The sequence below is a fragment of the Nanorana parkeri genome, unplaced genomic scaffold, assembly GCF_000935625.1.
Source record: "Nanorana parkeri isolate BGI_ZX_2015 unplaced genomic scaffold, ASM93562v1 scaffold435, whole genome shotgun sequence".
NCBI lineage: Eukaryota > Metazoa > Chordata > Amphibia > Anura > Dicroglossidae > Nanorana > Nanorana parkeri.
The window spans coordinates 756,393-767,321 of record NW_017306703.1 but is presented as its reverse complement, the minus strand read 5'-3'; positions in this window follow the sequence as shown (position 1 = coordinate 767,321).

Sequence of the window (10,929 nt, the reverse complement as noted above, 5' to 3'; positions counted from 1 at the left end):
ATGTGCATAACATTGCATTTTTCAATATTGAATCACATCTGTTGCAGCACACTCCTGTATTTTATCTAGGTCTTGCTGCAGTCAAGATATGTCTGGTTTTGAAGTTATTGCCTTACGTAGCTTAGGATCATCAGCAAACACTGAGGTTTGAGCTATTTATTCCAACCTCTATATAATTTATGAATAGGATAAACAGAATTGGTCCCAGGACTGAACCCTGAGGCACTTCACTCACAACTTTTAAAATCATTATTTCTAGGAAAAATACACAAATGAATTTTTAATACACACAGCATATAATAGCTATTTTTGGTCAAATTTAAAAGATGGGGTTGTGTCTGGTAAATTGATATTAAACATGACAAGCCTTAAAATCATGCAGTGAAATGGCAAAAAATGTTAGTACCCAAAACTGCCGATAGGTGACGCTTTAAAAGCATTTTTTGCTCATCAGTTTAGAGTCAACAGTTGTGTGTTTTGCTTTTGTGTGTATGGGAGGTAGGGGGCTTTAACCACTTCCTGACCGGGGTGTTTATACCCCCTTCCTGTCCAGGCCATTTTTCAGTATTCAGCGCTGAGGTACTTTGATGTTTATTCCGTAATGCAACGCTGTACTGAAATTAATTTTATACCATTTTTTGGGGACAGATGAAGCTTTCTTTTGGTGCTATTTAATCACCACTACAGGTTTTTTTTTTTTTTACTGTATAATGAAAAAAGTACCGAAAATTTTGGAAAAAAAAAACCTGTTCTCCCTACGCTATGTTATAAAACATTATTACCCAATTTTTTGGTAAAATATAAAAGACGGGGTCACGTCGGGCAAATGGACACCAAACATGTCAAGTCTCATTCTGACGTTCGCAGCGATATGTAACATGTGCGGCGCAATGGATGTAATTGGTGTTTTCGCACGTAGGCGGGCTTGACGCATGTTTGCGGGGGACTTTAATGTTTTGTTTTTATTGCTTTGATATGGGATTTTTAATTTTTGTATTTTTTATCACTGAACTTTATTGCTATCACATAGGGAGCTTGTTTGCTCCCTATGTGATAGCCAATTTGCAGTGACAGGTCCTCTTTATGGAGACATCAGGGGTCTTTAAGACCCCTAATGTCACCTAGGGACCCCCAGAGAAGCTGATGAAGCAGAGACCTGCTTCACCAGCTTCTCTCCGGTTTCTGCACCGGAGAGTGACACTTAATGCAGGCAGTGATGTAATACACATCACTGCCTGCATTCAGAAGAGGAGAGGAGATCAAACGGAGCTCGTGTACTGAGCTCCATTTGATCTCCGGCCGCAGAGCTGCTGTGCTGGTCCCGGGCTCACACCAAAGACGCCCACCCGCCCTCAAAAAGCCGCTGTCCGGCCGTTTAATTACAACGGCCGGACAGCAGGTGGTTAAAAAAAATGTTTTTATTTATTTTTTTAAGTCACTAATTTTTTAAACTTTACTTTTTTTTCTTTACATTTAACTTTAGTGTTATCACATAGCAAAGAGCAAGTTACCGTTCCTCTTCAAGGAGACATTAGGGAGAGAAATGACAGCCTAGAATTGTGGTAATCTTCCTCCAATCCAGTCACAAACACCCATTATGCTGATCCTGGGCCCGCACTAGGGACAGCGGAGACTGGGATAGCTGGCGGAGGGGCGATGGGGACTACACTCCTCAGCTGCATACAAGGGATCGAGCAACTCTACCGCTGCCCGAACACTTATATGTGACAGCCAGCTGAAAATAACTTTTGGTATAACACTTTAGGACCATGCCGTTTTATATATGGTCCTGAAGTGGTTAAAGCCATTTTCATTAATTTCCCACTATCCTTCTTTGATTATTTTTAGAGGATTTTCTTTCCAAAAAGTGGAAGCAGCTTGATTTTTTTTCACCCTCAGACATTTTTCTGTTCTCTAGCCTCTAGCCCAATGAAAGGGCTAGTCCTTCGAAGTTGGATCCGCCTGTCTTGCGTCAACAAGGTGACAGTTGTCATTATGCTCATTCTTTTACGAGTGCAACAGATATGACATTTGAAACCCTCTCAAGATTAGTCTGCCCTGTGGCTTGTTCCCTGCTGCAGCCAGTTTTGCCTTTGACCCTAATGCCAGGGGAACTGGCGAATTGATCGATGCCACTTGAGGAACTGATGGCGAAAAATTCACCACAACAACAAACCACACTACATGGTTCTCTGAATAAAGTGCTGGTTGGCTAACCAAGCCACCAAAAAAATCTTCTCCCACAAAAGCTCATTTCATTTTTACTGTGTTTCAAGAAAGGGTTGCCAGCACCTCATAACCAGCTTCAAGCAACCAGGTATGTAAAAGTCCCAAAATCTGCTGACAGCTTCTTTGGCATGAAGATTTGCCCCAATCTACAGTCCAAAAAGAAGAGTGGTGTTAGAATGTCTTTTAATCTTTGCAGGTTTCTGGCTCCTTCAGCATATATACAATGCCTGGACTGTTCATATTCCTGAATATGCACTCTTTGTCACGAGGTGATAGTATCTGTCTCTATGTGAGAAGTGATTTAAAAGTGAGTGAGAAGAATATCTTGTTGAAGGAAAGTGTGATGGGGCTGAGCCATTATATTTGCTTTTACATTTACTGGGTGTGAATACTGCTAAATTACTAGAGTATGTTACATCATGCCCCAGTATTAACCACTTCACATCCAGAGGAATTTCTTAATTTTTGGAACACACCAAATAAAATATGAACACCCAATATGTGTTTGTACATGGGGGCGGGGGACTTTAAACTTTTTTTAAAATATTTAAAAACTTTTTTACACTTAACTTTATTCCTGTCACATGGGGGCTAACAAGACAAGCCCCCTATGTGACAGCACAGATACAGTGACAGGTCTTCTTTATGGAGATATCAGGGGTCTATTAGACCCCTAATGTCACCTATAGACCCCAAAGAAACTGATAAGGCACACATCGTGCATTATCAGCTTCTCTGGCCACAGCACCCGGAGCAATAACAGACTGAAACTGAAAGTTATGAAATGCACTTCTGGTTTCAGTGATCAGAGGGAAGATGACCTGCAGCTGCAGCAGCCCTGATATTGGTATAACCACTTTGAACCAGATAATTCACAGTACATCCACATGTTCTCAAACTATTTTACTCTGTTATTTCTAAGCAATTGTTTCTGATATTCAGAGACTCTTTAACTACTGGCTTGGTATCAATGAACTGGTGAAAATACAATGTGTTGCTGACCTGGATGCACAGTTTGTTTGAGAGCTAGATGGAAAATCAGGTTTAATCGGGTATTTCGGGGCTAAAACATGCATGTATTATACAATCTAGGGGAAGAACTGGGCGAGTTAATGATAAAGGATCTTGGTACATACAAAAAAGGAGTATCCACCGATCAGCCATAACATCATGACCACTGAAACGTGAAGTGAATAACATTCGACATCTCGATACAATGACACCTGGAAGTGGGCAGCAAGCGAACATTTTGTCCCTGAAGTTGATGTGTTGGATGCAGAAAAAATGGGCAAGCGTAAGGATTTGATCGACTTTGGCAAGGGCCAAATTGGGATGACTGGGCAATTGGTCAGGACTAACCAAAAGTGGTCCTAGGGAGAAAAACCGGTGACAGGGTCATCGGTAGCCAAGGCTCACTGATGCAAATGGGGAGTGAAGGCTGGACCATGTAGTCCAGACCCATAGAAGAGTTACTGTAGCTCATATTGCTGAAAAAGGTAATGTTGGTTCTGACAGGTGGTGGAACACACAGTGCATCACAGTTTGTTGCGTATGGGTCTGCATAACCCCAGAGCAATAGAAGAAGGTGGCCTGGTCTGATGAATCACATTTTCTTTTACATCATGTGGATGGCTGGGTGCATGTGTGTTGCCTACCTGGGGAAAAGATGGCACCAGGATGTACCATGGGAAGAAGGCAAGCCAGCAGAGGCAGTGTGATGCTTTGGGCAATGTTCTGCTGGGAAACCTTGGGTCCTGTCATTCATGTGGATGTTACTTTTTTTACATACCACTTCCCTAACCATTGTTCCTAACCAACTACACTCCTTTATGGAACCGGTATTCCCTGATGGCAGTGGCCTGTTTCTGCAGGATAATGTGACCTGTCGCACTGGAAGAATGGTTTGACAGCGAGTTAAAGGTGTTGATTGTTGGTTATGTGTTTAGATGAAACACTGCGTTCTTAAGGAATGCTAAATTTAGTTTTACTTGCTTACAAGGACATTACATTAGAAAACAGCATCAAACAGGAAACATATATACAGATAGAACTTCCTGTATATCATAGACAAGTAAGCATATAGAAAACTACGGTAGCATAGGCTAACATTGCACTACAGCGCCATCTAGTGCTCAAAAGACAGTTACAGTCAGCAACACAATCAGTATACTGTTGTCAAAACATTGATTTGGCCTCAAAATTTTCTAGATCGAAAACAAGTTGAGCATCTGGGATGTGCTAGAAAAAACAAGTCCAATTCATGGATGCCCCACCTTGCAATTAACAGGACTTAAAGGATCTGCTATTTACGGCTTGGTGCCAGATAACACAGCATACCTTCAGAGGTCTATTGGAGACCATGCCTCAATGGCAAAAGGGGACCTACTCAATATTAGGCAGGTTGCCATAATGTTATGGCTCGTTGGGGTACATCCTATGGGAATCTTCAATAAGTAAGTTTTCAAACTTCTAGATCAATATGGTTATTAGGAGTGGGATAGAGCTTATGGAAATTCAATATAGAAATAGATTTATTTTTTTAATTTTTGACCATAGATACCCTTTAACCATTTGCTGACCAGGTGTTTACACCCCCTTCCTGGCCAGGCCATTTTTCAGTATTCAGCGCTGCAGTACTTTGACATTTATTCTGTCATGCAACGCTGTACTGAAAATAATTTTATACCATTTTTTGGTAACAGTTTTCTTTTGGTGGTATTTAATCATCACTGGGATTTTTATTTTTTACTAGAAAGGAAAAATTACTGAAATTTTTTTTTACATTGTTAGGAAACAATTATTGTTACCCAATTTTTTGGTAAAATATGAAAGACAGGGTCACGTCTGGTAAATAGACACCAAACATGTCAAGCCTTAAAATTTGTGCGCACCCGCGAAATCGCAAAAAACTACTACTTTAAAAGCTTGTACCGCTCATCAGTTTAGTGTTATCAATGAATAATGGCCCTAGAATTATTGCTCTCACTGCGACGTTCGTGGCGATATGTAATATGTACTGTGTAATGGGTGCATGCGTGTATGCATGGGTGGGGACTTTAAAAACATTTTTGTAGGTTTTCTTATTCTTTTTCATGTGTAAGTTTAAAAAAAATTTGAAACTTTAATTTTTTTTCCTATTTTTTGTTTCACTTAACTTTGTTGCTATCATATAGGGGGCTCTTTATGGAGACATCAGGGGTCTCCAAGACCCCTGCCACCTCGGACCCCCCAAAGAAGCTGCTTCATCCGATTTCTCCAGCTTCTGAAGCTGGAGAGTGACACAAGAATACGGAAGTGATGTAATATACATCACTTAATATACATCACTTCTGCATTCTGACAGCGGAGAGGGGACAGGAGGGAGATCATGTACCGATCTCCCTCTCATCCCCTGTCACAGAGCCACTATGCTGGTCCCAGGCTTGCACCGGGCACAGCGGAGCCTGGGAGGGGAAGGGGGACATGACCGACACCTTATACAAGTGACCCACCGGCTCTATAGCTTGCGGATCGCTTGTATGTAAGCAGGCATTGCTGCCTGTTTTTTTAAATTGAAGCAGTTTGCCGCTCGCGCGTAAGTAGGTGGTCCAGGCAGGATGTTTAAATACGCCCGCAGCAGATCTAGGAAGCTCCCGGCTGGCTGTATTTTTAGAACGGCTGACCGGGAGGCAGTTAATGTAGATATAAATGAAAAGAGATTCCTCTAGTGGTAAGAAATTGAAAAAATATAGATGGAGCCTGGAAGTGACACTAAATTCAGGAGTTAAATCTTAAAAATTAGTTCAAATACCCTATAAACAAAAATATAACTTATTTGTGTATCGCTTAGCTGTAGAGCCTCAAATCATCTCTACATTCATGCTGACACTGGCCTTCGTTTGTTAATGGCTCCCTTTTCAATGGAGGACCAAATGTACAAGGGCTTGGAGAGAAATGAAGACCGACTTCTCTATACATGGAAAAACCATATCCTTACATGATTAACAGAGAATAATGGTACAGATATATTTATTTTTATGCTGAGATTGAAAAAATATTTAGATTTCCAGCACCCAGAAGAAGAAGTGTAAGAAGAAGCAAAGCATATTAGCTCTGTCTTGCGAACTGTGCCCCCAGAAACCAAGCCACCACCGGGCACCTTACTTCCCTTCCCTTGATGAACAAGTAACTGATGTAATAGGTGCATCTGAAGTGGTCACAATCAAGGTCCAAATTTTGCCAGCGATTGGACTATAAACAGCTAGCTAATGAGGTGGCCTAGCAGTTGAAACCAAAACTTACTGCTTCCATACAAGAAGTGATCTCTTCTTGTAAGGAGGCTCTTGTATGAAGGCTTCTTGTATGGATCGCTCCTTATGCTGGGGGACTCGCATGCCACTTCCCAGTCCCGCTTTCAATCCCCCCCAAAAAGCCACAGGACAATGGTGAAGAAACTCAAAGATCACAAGAACCACTTGAGAAGAAATAATTCTGCTGTAAAATATTCCGGAGGCTTTAGACCCCTTTAAAGTTGAAAGAGCTTAAAGAATGGGGCCGCTGAAGCCCAGATCGCACTGCTCCAAGCCCTATCATTATTTGTGTCTTGTACTTTACCAAGAAAACTAAAATCCTACAAGTTTAAAGAGCTGGCAACACCTGATTTTACAAGGCCACATAAAGCTGGTCTCCTGGACTACAAGGCTGCGGTGACCAAACACCACAAGGATTTGCTGGTGTCTGTCAGCAATTGGTAAATAGATTAAGCTAGCTGTCCTCCACCTTATTACACAGTGGACGAACAAGCAAGCCTTCACAGACCCAGCTGAAGCTAAGGAGTTTGTCACCTCGATGGTTTTCATGCCAGTGTTGCGGTCAAATTTGTCTGCTCAGATTCCTCTTCTGCAGTGCGGAACCTGTCCATTCATACGGTCTTGCCTCCTGTTCATTCAAACAAGCCAGAAAAGTAGTAAGACCCCTTTTTTTTCTATATGAACTCTATGCGCTTGAGACAGCAGCCAATTACTGACGACTGCACTGACAGGTTGCTGTCAAATGATCACTATGCTGATATCCTGGTATTGACAAATAGACCCACCCTCTACAATGTTCTTTCCTAACTCTGCTAGGGTCCGAAACTGCTTGGTGGAAAAGAACACCATATATTTCCCCTCCATCTATATGTTTCAAAATGCCTTTCCCCCTACACTCGATCATACAGTCAATGTCATTTAAGAACTATCTTCGGGGTAAAGAAGAACAAGGAGTCCTGAAAGTGATGGATTGGCCCCCACAGAGCCCCGATGTCATCAAGTCTGTCTGGGATTACATGTAGAGACAGAAGGATATTGGGCAGCCTACATCCACAGAAGATCAGTGGTTAGTTCTCCAAGATGTTTGGAACAACCTACCTGCTGAGTGCCTTCAAAAGTGCAAGTGTACCTAGAAGAATTGATGCTGTTTTGAAGGCAAAGGGTGGTCACACCAAATATTGATTTGATTTGGATTTCTCTTCTGTTCATTTACTTTTCATTTTTGTAAATTGATAACAATAATCTACTAACATGTTATTTCTGAAAGCATTCTTACTTTACAGCATTTTTTCACACCTGCCTAAAACCTTTGCACAGTACTGTTGGCCAGCAACAGCTAGAAATGCATATACCATGTATAAACAGAACATGTCCCACCAGAATGGTTCCACCTGGATTAATGCCTAACAGATTTGTGATTTGTGGATGGAAAAATATGATTGATATGTTAGATCATTAAAAGATGTACATTTTTTAAAGTCTGGAACTAAGTCTGCCAGGATATTGGCTAACTTGGCAAGGGGTCAGCACCAGTCTCATCACATAATGGCTCTCAGGAATGCACAGAGTGCTGTCAATATGATCCCTGATACAGGGTTGCTTCCGTTTGTGAACAATTGAAGGGTCATTCTAGGTAATGGCCCGGCAGCGTATCTTCTACATCTGGCTCTGATGTCCATGAAAAGCTATAAGAAATCACTGCTTATACATTTACTTAACACTGCTAAAGCATGCATACCTGTATATTGGAAATCTACCTCAGCCCCCCCATTGTGTTATGGTTGTCAAGGATTATGGAAATTTATCAGATGGAGGACCTTTTGGCATAGAGAGGCTCAGTTCAATCACACCTTGTTTTATTGGACTGAATTCATGACCTCCTCTGACTATAGTGACCTGCTGGGATCACAATAGAGGTGGAAACTCGGGTTGGGCGCTGGTGTACACTGGGCAATTTTGTGGATTGGCACTCTCCCTCTTGGAAGCGCATGCTGCCCCTGACTATTCGGTGGGTTTCGGGGCTGAGCATGGTGAGGGGAGGAGGTTCTCCTGTTCTCTCTCTGCTGTCTTTGTTCTTTCTTCCTCTATTCGCCTTTTCCCTTTTTATTCTTCTGCTACTCTCTATCCTTTTTTTCTCTTTCTGCCTCTTCTTCTTTTGCTTCCAATTGCAGTTCTTTTTCTGGATAACCCAGGACTTCAATTGGGTGCAGCTTACAGACTACATGACTGGGATTTTGTGTCATCTTTAAGTCTTAGGGTTATACTGCCTCCTAGTCTTTTAATGTTGCTGCTGACTTATTATCTTTTGTCTACTTGTATGGTCATTATCTTTTTGTATGTGGTCTCGTCTTTGTACTTTGTACTGCTGTTTCTTTGTATTCAAAATTGAAAGATTTGAAAATAAAGAATTTACAAACAAAAAAAATATCCCCAATAATACTGCTTCTGTATGTGCACAATGTTACAACACCCTGTACTCAGCCGATTTTACTGATCCAAATGGAGGTAATGCCTACCTGGCTCATTTGCCTTTGCTTTCTTTGACTATCGCAGACCGTCAATACCTCAATGCTCTCAATACAGTAGAGGAGGTGTTGCCAGAGATCTCTTGCTCTGCAATAGCTAATGGCAAGGGTCCTGATAACCTAACCAATTCTAAACAATGGTCAAAGATGTGATCTGGGAGCCTCTTCAGGTACTATATAATCATATCCTCACTCAAAAAATTATCCTCCAACAGGGAGAGAGGCCTTTTATGAAGGATCTCCACAAATAAGCTAAAGACTCCCTAGATCTGGCAGCATATCGGCCCATCTCTCTTATTAACCAAGACATAAAATATTTTTCTAAAAATTTGCCTGATAGGCTTGATGACCTCTTGCCAAAGCTGATTAAGCCATCTCAGGCTGGGTTTGTGTTAGGGCGGGTGCGGTTTTGTAATATTAGAAAACTCCTGTTGGGCCTAAAACATTATAGGATGTTGGGGGCTTTCTCCCATAGGGGGCAATTTAGGCTCTGAACATGGAGAAAGCCTTCAATTGCATCAGTTGTCTGTGACTGAAAAAGGTTCTGACATACATAGGCTTTGCCAGCTCTTTCCTAGGTATAATAAACCTACTCATCTGCCAAAGCCAGGATTTGCATGGCAGGCACATAGTCTCTCCAAATCCCTTTACACAAAGACACCCGTCAGGGGTGCCTATTGTTGCCTCTCTTGTTTCCCTTTAGTAGAGCATTCTCTAGCAGTGCCTGTTTATCCAAAGCTTTTGGCAAAACACTTTTTTAGAAGACGTTACAGGTCAAGAAAAATACAGTCTGTCTCATGCTCACCCTGTTTGAAATAACTGTCAAGTCAACCCTCAATACGTCCCCAGAACCAGTGTAATCTTTACACTCTTTAACCAGTTGACATCCGCGGTGTTAAACCCCCTTCCCATCCAGGCCATTTTTCAGTATTCAGCGCTGCGGTACTTTGACTGACATTTATTCCGTCATGCAACGCTGTACTGAAATGAATTTTATACCATTTTTTAGGGACAGATAGAGCTTTCTTTTGGTGGTATTTATTCACCACTGGGGGTTTTATTTTTTACTATATTAAGGAAAAATTACCAAAATAAATTTAAAAAAAAACAGTTTCCCCTATATTAAATGATAAAACATTTATTATTACCCAATTTTTTGGTAAAATATAAAAGACGGGGTCACGTCGGGTAAAAAGACACCAAACATGTCAAGCCTTAAAATTGCGTGCGCGCGCGAAACCTCAAAAAAACGATAATACCCAAAATTGGCCATAGGCAACGCTTTAAATGCTTTTACCGCTCATCAGTTTAGTGTTATCAGTGATTGATAGCCCTAGAATGATTGCTCACACTGCGACGTTCGCGGCGATATGTAACGTGTAGCGCATTTGCCGTTTTCGCGCGCTGGTGCACCGGACGCGTATTTACGTTTATATCTGCGTAAAAGTGGGGGTGGGGATGAGCACATATAGACGATCGGCGGCTCCATAGTGAAACACCCGGTAACGGATTGGTGCATTGGTCGGGTCTTTTCTGCCCGTGCGCGCCCGCAGAAAAAAAATGCTGTCTGGAGACGGCAACCCACCAATGCTGCAGTGCCGTCCGTCCGTTTTTTTACAACGGGCGGACGGCAAGTGGTTAAAGGATTTTGCACATATATAAATTAGACAAGGAAAAACACAAACCAGACAAGGCCCAAATGTTCTTTAGAACATGGACGCCCTTTATGATTCGAAACTTCCCAAACCTCATATGAAAGAGCGTGTTTTTTGTTTTTCAAAACACCATGGCAATACACAGAAAATCTTGCAGGGACCCTTGGTGCCATAGACCTAGATGATGAACCAGGCCATCGTTGACCATAGAGGAGTGAAGCCACTATCTAG